The following is a 12,057-nucleotide window of genomic DNA, read 5'->3' on the forward strand; positions in this document are numbered from 1 at the left end:
CAACACACACACAATAATGAGTTTCCAGTAATCCAGGCCCTGCAATACAGATACTTCACCAGTCAGGCAGGAGTCTTACAGTAATTGATGATCCGCAGATTTAATTGCCATTGAATAACATAGATTTATGGGTACCTGTGTAGTTTCACGGCGTCAGCATGGCGCCGTGCGTCTGAGTCTCCTTGCGGGGCTCGCTTCGCTCGCCCACGCTATCTAAAATCAACTCCATGCCAACGTGGATAGTGGGGGTATGAACTATCCACGTTGGCATTGAGTTAAGTTACTTTATTTTCGATAGTTTGGCGAGCGTACCCAACCCGGAAGTAGCACGGCGCCATGCTGGCGCCGTGAAACTACACAAAAACCGATTTATGTGTATGTGGAACCTTAACAACATATGAACTGGAATACTGATCACAGCCCCACGCATACACACACACACACTTACAGCTAAAAGCCCGGCTAATAGCATTTCCTTACAGCCGACCTGACATTCCGACACCAGGAATACAGCACTAACATTGTATCCTCCATGGTCATCTGAAGCATCTTATTGTATTATACCCACTGTACATGGAAAATAGATCTTACTTATGCAAATGTTTCTGATCATTACCAAGAAATAGCGTTTTATCTGATCATCTTCAAAGCATGCGCAGGGTCCCTTAGCATATCGGGAATTCGCACACAGACCTGGGCATTTATGCAGCTTGCTTATGGAAATGTTAACCCTGGAATCTATGTTTATATAAACCGCCTACCGGTAAGACAATACTGCGGGCTCTCTCTCCGCCGGAGGGGCGAGTATCGTTGTTTGAACTTACGCCAGGGGTTTTTCAGTGCTGAAAATTCTGTTTCAACTTTTTTTTTATTGGGTATTGGGAGCGAGCGTATCTGCGAAATCCAAAATTGGGTGCAAGATTTTGTACCGTGCTGAATTACCCGCCGTGTGCCAATGTCTGACCTAATCGCTAACTTTATCTGCTCTTTCTTCTGCCCATAACTCCGGCACTTCTTAGTTACTGTAAAGTGTAACCAGCAAACGTTTAAATTTCATTATTTTACGTATTAACCCTTTGAGTGCCCAGGGAATTTGTCAAAATAGGTGCGAAAATTGACAAAGCAAACCTTTATATTAACCCTTTGAGTGCCAACGTTGCTGCGGGAGATCCTCAAAAAACTTCTTTATTTGGGTGCAATATTTATCTAAACTTCAACGATTTGACTTGGCGGTATTTGTATTTATTTATACTGGAAGAACAGTCGCTGTGAGCGGCGCTGGCGTTTTAAGTGGGTATTTTGTGGATCGCTCACAGCAATGCTGGCACTCAAAGAGTTAACAGTTATTTATATCATGCTAACATATTCCTTTGTGCTTAGCAATTGGGAATAGAACATTTGTATAGAAGAGACTGTGTAATAACAGTAAGAGAGGTGAGAGGGCCCTAATCATATCTTACACATCATGGGGAAATAGGAGTATACAAGGGGTTTAATGCTACCTATTGGTCCAGACAGACCTGCTGTCAATCAGCCAGGGTACAGCCTGCGTTCACAGGCCGTCACTGACTGTGGCCGCACGGGGGGCTCATGCATGCGCACTGCGGCCGTGAATTTGCAGCCCTGTGTTCTGAATCGGCCCCAGTGTTAGGTGTGGACTCTGTAGAGTGGAGGTTATTGGGCGGAATCAGAGCCAGCCCTAGCCTTAATGACGCCCTAGGCAAGATTTTGGCTGGTGCCCCCTAGCACCACCACCAGTTCCGCCTCTGACCCTGCTCCCTTTTCCCAGCACCATCAACCCTCATCATAGCAGTCATCATTTTGGTGCTTCCACCCGCAATATTTTAAATAGAAACAGTGCACACATTCGGTGCGCAGCCCAAACAGGGGTGTGTTCTTGCTGGGAAGGGGCATGGCCACACAATAGTATCCCCAATTCAAATTATGCCACACAGTAGTGCAACTTTATTCACATTATATCATGCAATGGTGTCCCTTATTCACGTTACATCACACAGTAGTACCACTTTACCTTATGTACATTACTCCTCACATTATTCACATTATACCCTTAGAAAAAAATCCTGAGAAAATATTGTATTTTAAGCACCTCTATGGCCACACTGCAACCCAGCACAAAGCAGTGTGTGCTGGGCAGAGGAGAAGAGCTGTAGCTTCTGCTGTCACTTAAGGGGAGGGGGCCCGGGGCCCCCTCTGGGCTCTTTCATCAGACTTTGGCCTGGGTAATTTGTACCCCCTACCCCTTTCTCTCGGCACCCCTGATAATACCACACAGTAATGCCCCTTACACAGGACACACATTATAACCATAATGCCCCTTACACATTATGCCAACCTTTATTAATGCCCGTCATACACACAATGACACACCTAATGCCCCTTACACATATGTTGCACATTATTAATGCCCTTATACACATGACACACATAATGCCCATTACACATATGTTGCACATTATTAATGCCCTTATACACATGACACACATAATGCCCATTACACATATGTTGCACATTATTCATGCCCTTATACACATGACACACATAGGGTGACATTCTATGCTATGCGCTAAATGCGCATGTTTTATTTGCGCACCACATCGCCGCAAATCGCACTTTTAGAAATCACATTTTTCAGTCAAAATGCGCATATTTAATGTGATGCGCATTGGAGGCTGAAAAGTGCGAAGAGGGGCGATTTGCAGCGAAGTGGTGCGCTGTATTTAGTCCTGAAAATGTGCGATTTTCATGTCTGAAAATCGCACATTTGCAGGACAGCGCAAAGTGTAAAAAAAAAAAAACGAGCGCGGGGTCCCCTGCCCGAGTATAACCAGCCCCGGGCTCACTGAGCCGGTGCTGGTGACATAAAATCAGGGTCCCCGACAAATAGGGGTCCCCTTGATTTTATGAAACCAGCACCAGACTCAAGGTCCGGCGCTGGTTCCCAAAATACGGACCAAAAATGGTTCCTAAAATAAGAACCAGCACCGGACACAACCAGCCAGCAGGGTAATGCCACAGCCGGGGGGAACTTATTATATAAGCTCCCGCGGCCAAAGCATTAACCCCCTGGCTGGTCAGCATGGGCAGGGGTCCTGGGGAAGTGGGGACCCCCCCAATGAAGGGGTCCCCCCCCTCCAGGACTTACCAGCCCATGCTGATAGTCCGGGGCTGTCCCCGATGCCCCTGGGCGGTGGGCATCGGGCTGATGACTTGTGTAAAAAAAAAAGAATTAAAACTATTGTTTTATACTGGCGAACTATCAGTCCCAGCAAGCCTACCCCGCATGCTGGGACTTGGGGAACCCCAAGTCCCAGCATGCGGGGCATTAAAGGGTCCGCTGGCACTTGTAGTTCTGCAGTGCAAAAAATAGTTCACAAAATCACGCTGACACACTGTAAAATAAAACTTTAATACACACAAAACACACACACACTGATACTTACCTACCTTGAGCCCGTAGGTCGGTCCCTGGATCCTGGGTCCGTCCTCCGGGGCTCCAGGGCAGAAGAGTCCGGTTCCGGGGCCTTGGTCCTGGTTCCGGGGCTGGTCCTGGGGTTCCGGGGCTCCTGGGCTGCAGAATCCGGGGTCCGGGATCCGAGGTAGTCCCCAGGGGTACCTAAGGAAGCAAATCCAACTTACCTGGTCCCCGGTGGCGACCTTGGACTCCTCACCGGTGACTGCGCTGCTCCCATCTGGTACCCGGCTTGTAGGACTTTGACCGGCGCTGAGATGTTTCCTCCTCTGCGTCTCTGCACAGAATGATTTCTTGGCCAATCAGGAGCCGAGAAAGTCGGCTCCTGATTGGCCAGAAATCATTCTGAATACAGACGCCGAGGAAGTAACATCTCAGCGCATCTAGAGCAGAGATGTTTCCTCCTCGGCGTCTCTAGTTAGAATGATTTCTGGCCAATCAGGAGCCGACTTTCTCGGCTCCTGATTGGCCAAGAAATCATTCTAACTAGAGACACCGAGGAGGAAACATCTCAGCGCCGGTCAAAGTCCTGCAAGCCGGGTACCAGATGGGAGCAGCGCAGTCACCGGTGAGGAGTCCGAGGTCGCCGCCGGGGACCAGGTAAGTTGGATTTGCTTCCTTAGGTACCCCTGGGGACTACCTCGGATCCCGGACCCCGGATTCTGCAGCCCAGGAGCCCCGGCACCCCAGGACCAGCCCCGGAACCAGGACCAAGGCCCCGGAACCGGACTCTTCTGCCCTGGAGCCCCGGAGGACGGACCCAGGATCCAGGGACCGACCTACGGGCTCAAGGTAGGTAAGTATCAGTGTGTGTGTGTTTTGTGTGTATTAAAGTTTTATTTTACAGTGTGTCAGTGTGATTTTGTGAACTATTTTTTGCACTGCAGAACTACAAGTGCCAGCGGGCCCTTTAATGCCCCGCATGCTGGGACTTGTGGTTCCCCAAGTCCCAGCATGCGGGGTAGGCTTGCTGGGACTGATAGTTCGCCAGTATAAAACAATAGTTTTAATTCTTTTTTTTACACAAGTCATCAGCCCGATGCCCACCGCCCAGGGGCATCGGGGACAGCCCCGGACTATCAGCATGGGCTGGTAAGTCCTGGAGGGGGGGGACCCCTTCATTGGGGGGTCCCCACTTCCCCAGGACCCCTGCCCATGCTGACCAGCCAGGGGGTTAATGCTTTGGCCGCGGGAGCTTATATAATAAGTTTCCCCCGGCTGTGGCATTACCCTGCTGGCTGGTTGTGTCCGGTGCTGGTTCTTAAAATACGGGGGACCCCTAGTCACTTTGTCCCCCGTATTTTGGGAACCAGCGCCGGACCTTGAGTCTGGGGCTGGTTTCATAAAATCAAGGGGACCCCTATTTGTCGGGGACCCTGATTTTATGTCACCAGCACCGGCTCAGTGAGCTCGGGGCTGGTTATACTCGGGCGGGGGACCCCACGCTCGTTATTTTTTTTTTTAACCCTTTGTTTTATTTTTTACAGCAGAACCCTGCACAGAACATTGCGATCTGTGCAGGGTTCTGGCTAATTCGCCTAACAGACCCTGGTCTGAAATAAGTGCGATAATTAGTCACCTAAATAATGCGATGTGCAAATGCGCATTGCATTAAATAAGCGACTTGTATAGTTTTCTATACGAAAACATCTGGATGCGATAAAAATGCGAATTTATCTCGCATTTTTATTCAGCATACCTTAACGCACATAATATGCGATTTCAGTCCCTGAGCGCATCCCATTAAATAAACGATTTAATGGGAAAATGCGATATCGCCATTTTGTGGTCTAATTACCGCAAAAAAACGATAATCGCATCCCATAGAATGTCACCCATAATGCCTGTTACACATGTTGCACATTATTAATGCATTTATACATGACACACATAATGCCCCTTACACATATGCATAACACTGTTGCACAACCAACCCACTCGCAGACAGCACTCGCACAGCCGCTAACACTGTGACCTCTGATCTGCATACAGATCTGATACAGATGTTTCCTCATACATCTTGCCTCAATAGGCCATGCAGCTCCTGGCCAGTTCTGCTTAGGTTGGGTGCCTTTTTTGCTGAAAATTCATCTTGTTTGCATTGTTATGACCAGCACACACAAGGAGCTTCCAATGATTAAAATGATATGCGGCATGAATATATTCTGTGTGTGACTGTGGCTGTACCTGCATACGGAATGCTATGTTACAGTGATTTCCATGAATACACAATTTCATATGCAGATACAGCCTCACTCACACACAGGGCCATATTCAATTAACCTAATCGCGATGTGCAGCGAATCCTGTTTAGGATTTGCTGCACATTTGCCGTGTTCCGGAGCGCTGGAGCCCTTGCTGCCAGTCCTCGCTGACACAATATTCAATGAGGCAGGGGCTCGTTGCCCCTGACGGCGAATGGCCGCAGGGAGCCGGTGGACGATGGCAGGCAGGGAGATGGAATACTCCCTGCCTGCCCTAGAACATATGTGGGGGGGAGGTGGGCTCCCCGGGAGCCAAGCAGCACAAGCTGCCCCCTGGGAGAGCCAGCAGGGGACCAAATATGCACTGCTCCCGATCGTGCATATGTAATGATCGGGAGCAGTGAATATATGAATATGTAATGAGCGGCTCTCTGCTCCCGGCCCCCTGCTGGCTGTTATGTGTAAAAAAAATATATATATTTTTTTAATTAAATATATATTCATGTGCTGTAAGCACATGAATATAAATAGCATGCCCCTTCACATAATAAAATTCCTGATTTTTTTACACCAAATTTAAAAAAAAAACATTATTTTAAAAGTTTACATTCCACTTCACCATGAAAAGATGGCGATTGCTACACGGTGACACACGGCGAAAATCTCTTAGAAAGCAATTCGCCATCTTCTCATTGAATACACTCACGGCGAATCACATTGAAAAACCACAGCGAGTTGCGGAGAGTATCAGACGGTGAATTGTCCCTCATTCACTGTTCACCGTCGGCGAAAAGTGCACATTGAATAGGGTGATTCACTTTCTGACACAAAAAATCTCCTTCCAAAGTGAAGATAGCACAAATTTGCCATGAAACATGGCAAATTGGCCTCATTGAATACTGCCCATTGTCTCAGCAAGCCCACACTCTGTCTCTGTGATACCTGCTGCACATGTAGATACAGTGTCACTTCCAAGGTCACCTATAGCTTCCTGTGATTTCCGTATGTAATAACTGCTTTGCCTTCACACGGTGACTGTCACTGATTTGTTTCTAGACAACGCGGCGATTCATTTCGGGAAATTCGACAGCAAGCCAAGCTCCGAGATGGCCACACTGAGAGTGGAGGATCTGGTGAAGCAGTATTTCCAGGCGGCAGAAAAGGTAAACTGGAAAATTATATATTATAAATTGTGATTTAAAAATGATAATTATTGAGTGTAACAGAAATGGTTACAGACGAGAGACATTTCTAAAACACAGATTATGGGCGAGGTGTAATAGCGTGCACACCAAATCCCACATGTCACATTTGTGATTTTAGGCCAAAACTCTTCAATGTAATAGGGTGCGGGTTTTTAGACCTATTAGAAATTTGTTATCTAATGTTTGATTGGCCTAGAGCGGGTATTGGGAAGATATGTCCGCTACATTTACTAGTTCCACTAGAGTGCAATCCTCTTTAAAATTAGTTTCATGGAACGTGGAAAGGCTAAACTCCCCCATTAAACGACGTAAGATACTGACCCATTTGAAACGGCTATAACCAGACATATCGGGGAAAATTTACTAAAGGAAATTTGTAAAAAAAATAAGTGTATTTTTATCCAGAAATACACTTATTTTTGACATTTACTGGTACTTGTTTCCTAGAACGGCGCCCATCGCGGGCATGGCATGTACATCTCATGCCATTATAATGGCATGCGATGCGACCGATGCGATGTCCGCGATTTGACATAGAAATGCATGGTAAAATGTAAATCGCGTCGGTCGCATCGCATGCGGCCAAAAAATCGCATGCGATGCGACCGACGCGATTACCGATTTTACATAGGGAACAATGTTAAATGGCCCAATTGACCCGATTTCACATAGGGAACAATGTTAAATGGCCCACAGACCCCAAATAGCCACCCTGAAGTGTGAAATGCCCCCCCCCATTGTTAACGCCACCCCACGATCAACGTTAACCCGAAGCGTGGCGAGCGCAGCGAGCCCGCAAGGGGCGGCAGTACGCGTCCTCCGACCTTTTCATACCCCCTCTATCCACGTCGGCATGGAGTTGAGAATAGAAAGTGTGGCGAGCCTCGAAGCATGGCGAGGGGACGCGGAATAGGAGCCCGAAGCGTATTTTTTTACAAATCACATCATTTATTCAGGAGACTCACTGGAACATCGGCGATAATAATGTTCTGAGAGATACCTGGGTGGGTGAATTCAAAGCTGCCTCCTTTATCTAAAAATGCAGGGGCGTACTAATACTTTTTCGCAAACACCTTCCCTATACCATTCGAGATGTATGATCGGATCCCGAGGGCAATTTCATATTTCTAAAACTCTTATTGTTTGGCTGGGCGGGCGCCGCAGATATTTCCAGCGGATGTGCACTGTTTTTATAGTTACTCCACTTATTACAACAATGTTTTATGGTTAGTGATGTCATCCATTAGGATACAATAAAGCAGAGTGATCAAACAAGAACAATATGTGGTTATTTTACCAATACTGACCTGTAAAGGATCAGTGCATTTACGCTATTTTGATCCGTTACTTATATATGTCTACCAATAAATAATTGCCACCTAATTGTGTTGCTCATCAGGCGATAAGCCGGCCGGAGCACACCGATCACAGGCTGGGGATATCAATATGAGCGATGGCGACGATGATGGAATACAAAGAAAGACCTCCGACCCAACTATCGATGATGACAGCCCTGTGGTGTCAGGGAGAGGGAGAGGGAGAAGGAGGGGCTGAGCCGGCCGTGGAAGGGGACAGAGCACATCCACCAGAGGAACTTCTAGGCGAGGAAGAGGTTGGTAGCCTTTTAAAAAGAACATTTTTGCTTGAACAAAGTATTGATCAGGAACATGATCTTCCAGACATCAGGGGCTTATGCCCAATAGTTATCCAGCTGCACAAATAATGACATCGGAAATGTTGTCTTTGGACATGGGGGGAGAGGACAAGTCATGGCCATAACAACCAATCAACATTTAGCTATAATTTTTAGAATGTCCTTGATTAACGATGGCTAGCATCTGCTTGGAATTATGATGAAACACTTGTCCTATATAGAAAGTATGATGGCCGTCCTGATTGTGCCTAATTTACAATCACATCAGCCGGGCAGTATTCTCTATCTGCCTCCCAAAATAAGCTTCGGAGGCCTCGCCCTGCCCATAAACTTGTGGAGGCCCTAGGCAGCTGTTCAGTATGCATGAACAATAAGATGGCAAAATGGGCGCTGTAGTGTGGTGAGTGTGTTGGCATGGCTTGAGGCTAATTGTGTAATGGAGACTTTGCTGGCTTTTATTTTATTTGGCATCTTAGGATCAATCTTGGGGTCTACAGACGTCTTTCACCACTTGAGCCCCTCGCTGTTACCCCGGCACACCAGCTTTTGCCTCTTTATATCAGCCCTGTTCTGTAAGTAAGGGGTAGATGTATGAAGCAGTGATAAGGGAGGAGAAGTGATACAGTGCCTGGTACTTTATCACTGGCCAATCAGATCCTGACTGTTAGGTTACAGGCTGGGTTTAAAAAGGGACAGTTAGAATTGGCCGGTGATAGTACCAGGCACGTTATCACTTCTCCTCCCTTATCACTGCTTCATACATCTACCCCTAAGTGATGAGTATGAGAACAGCAAGTTATTGGGCAGGGTCAGCTGGATGATGGATCATCATTTCCTTAGACATGATTGCATCATCTGACAGGTCACAGGCTGGTGAGTGGCGGAAACACTGAGAACGTGATGGTTATTGTCTGTAATCGCATTGCATGTATTACACATTACTGTCCCCTCCGCACCAGCTGGGCCTCCTGTAATCACATATACATTGTGTAGAATGCACAATTTCCAAGACATTATCATTCAGACACGGGGGCACAGAAACCGCATTCATAACCAGGTCACATCCATTCCCCACATGCATTCATATGTATGACATTCATGTGTCATTCCCAGTGTCTACGCTGATGGCTTCTCTCCTTATCTATTCTAACGATTATGAATGTAAATGGTTTGTGTCGCAGCTAGACCAGACACCAGGGACTTGTTATTACAGCTACTAAATGGCTCATACCTTGTATAAAGTCATATTAGCATGAAATACACAATAAAATACATTTATGCATACAACATAATGGTATATATACAGATGTAGCCGCGCTCATCGTTGCAGAGATCCGGACACTCCTGTTTGTTTGGCGCGCCAAATTTGCACCAGTGGCGTGGAATCGCCATGCTGCCATATCGAATCATCACGGCACCGGGCTCACTTTACGGCAGATGGAATTTGCCTAAAAGCGCTCACACCTCCATAGGGTTGCCAACAATGCTAAGCGAATTTGGCCCAGCAAAGAGTGCGAGATCAGCTTAATTTGGGTGCCGTTGCCAGCGTTTAAACGCGTTGGAACGGCACCTCACACCCTTCTGAGTTAATAGGATCGACCCCATAGTGTCACATCACAGACATTTAGCCCCATTTGCCTCCATTAATGTTATGGTAATGAGGTTGAACACTGTAAGGCTGGTCTCCAGCATAACTACTGTACACAACTGCAGTCGTTACATCAGAAGGTTTATGTTCTATGTATGGTTATGCGTTGCAGGAAGTAAAAGCAGCGATCCGCCCTCTAGTGGTCGAGCACCAAAAGCAGCCTCCAAAAACATGTCCATATTTGACGGTAAGTTCTAAGTCAATTTCCGTTTGTCTGCTCTCCTGCGTATAAAGGTGCAAATAATCTGTATTTATAAAGAAGGTTCAGGGAGAGGGATTTTACAGCTGTAATTCGTTTATAAAGTGTTTCTCAGAGGAAAAAAGAGACTGCTAAAGATACATTTATTAGTCATTTAGGATATTACCTGTAATGCCTTGTCTAGACATCTAAGGTGAGATTTAATAGGGTGAGAGATTCAGAAAGTGAGAGATTTGGTAAGAAATCAGTTTTTTTAAAGCGGCAATCATTTGCACTGCAAAACCAGTCTGATTTTGCAGTGTAAATGATTGCCGCTTTAAAAAAACTGGAGATTTCTTACCAAATCTCTCACTTTCTGAATCTCTCATCCTATTAAATCTCACCCCTAATTCCTAAACTAATTTTTTGGTACTTGTGTAGTTTCATGGCGGCACTGCCCGCGGATCGCATCGTATGCAAATCGCATGCGATTTTCATGTGATGCCCACGCTTCGGGCTCTGTGCCACGCTGCGCTCGCCAAACTTTATAAAATCAACTCCACACCTTCATGGATAGTGGGGGTATGAACAGATCCAGAGGACGCGTACCGCGTCCCCTCGCGGGGCTCGCTGCGCTTGACACGCTATGGGAATGACATGGATAGTGAGGCTAAATCGCATCGCATGCGATTTGCATACAATGCCGTTTGCAGACGATGCGATCCGCGGGCAGTGCCGCCGTGTAACTACACAAGACCTTGGCAGAGGGAGCCGGGCTATACAAATGAATGGGCAGCCACTGATTGGCTGGCTGAGAGCTCTCTCAGCCAAAAAGGGTCCCCCTATTCATTTGTGTGTTTGTTTGTTTTATTAGTCCGCCGTCTGGCTCTCCCCACATCGAATGCGGTACATCGCGGGTGCTAAAAAGTGACTGAGACGTTCCGCTGATGGCTACACATGTGTGATCTCCAGCTCCGATCTGGTGCGCGCAGGACCGCGGATCGTATCGGATGTCATACACATGCGATTTAGGCCGATTTCACCTGATTTCTCAGCACGATGTGTTTGTCACCTTATATCTTAAACAGTGCGGTGCTCACATTAATTAATAGGCTGAAGGTAACTGTGGACAATAAGTAGTGTATGTGTGTCATATTCCTCCCATTTAATACATATACACACACACGATGGTGCATGGCCTCTCCCTTGTCAGACATGGACAGTGGGATGTGGTGGTCCGTGGTAAGTGCAGCCTATAAGAGGGTTAGACAAGCGGCGGTCTTCAGAAATAACAGTCAGTCTAAACCGATCGGGAAGACGGGCAGGCGCTGACATGTGACGTCAGCCACCTGCTCCGAGCAGACATCGGCCCAGCATCTTCATGGGGACGCCGATTAAACGCTGGGCGTTCCACTGCTACGGCCCAATATCCGCCTCCGCCCACTCTGAAGCGAATGGCTCAGCGAGTGTGAAACTCACCAATGGCGTCTGCACATGTACAAATACGTGCATGTGCAGATCCCCCAACATCGGAACAGGTAAGAATTCGGCCCCATCCGATCCCAATGGAATCACCCCCAATATTCATGGAAAAAAGATAGCGGGTATCTCCGGTTCTGCGCTCTCTTTGGCTGCCGAACAAAGTTATAAAAAGGAGAATTCCCAACTCCTAAAC

General features: G+C 47.0%; 1 long non-coding RNA gene across 1 annotated transcript; it reads left to right on the forward strand.

The window, feature by feature from the left end:
• Positions 1–6,774: 6,774 nt before the first annotated feature.
• Positions 6,775–10,391, forward strand: LOC146059233 (uncharacterized). Its single transcript, XR_014470195.1, has 3 exons — positions 6,775–6,860; positions 8,302–8,514; positions 10,317–10,391. It is a non-coding gene; the product is annotated as an uncharacterized LOC146059233 (long non-coding RNA).
• The last annotated feature ends 1,666 nt before the right edge of the window (positions 10,392–12,057 follow it).

This window comes from Crinia signifera, chromosome 2 (genome assembly GCF_055691185.1).
Source record: "Crinia signifera chromosome 2, ASM5569118v1, whole genome shotgun sequence".
Taxonomy (NCBI): Eukaryota; Metazoa; Chordata; class Amphibia; order Anura; family Myobatrachidae; genus Crinia; species Crinia signifera.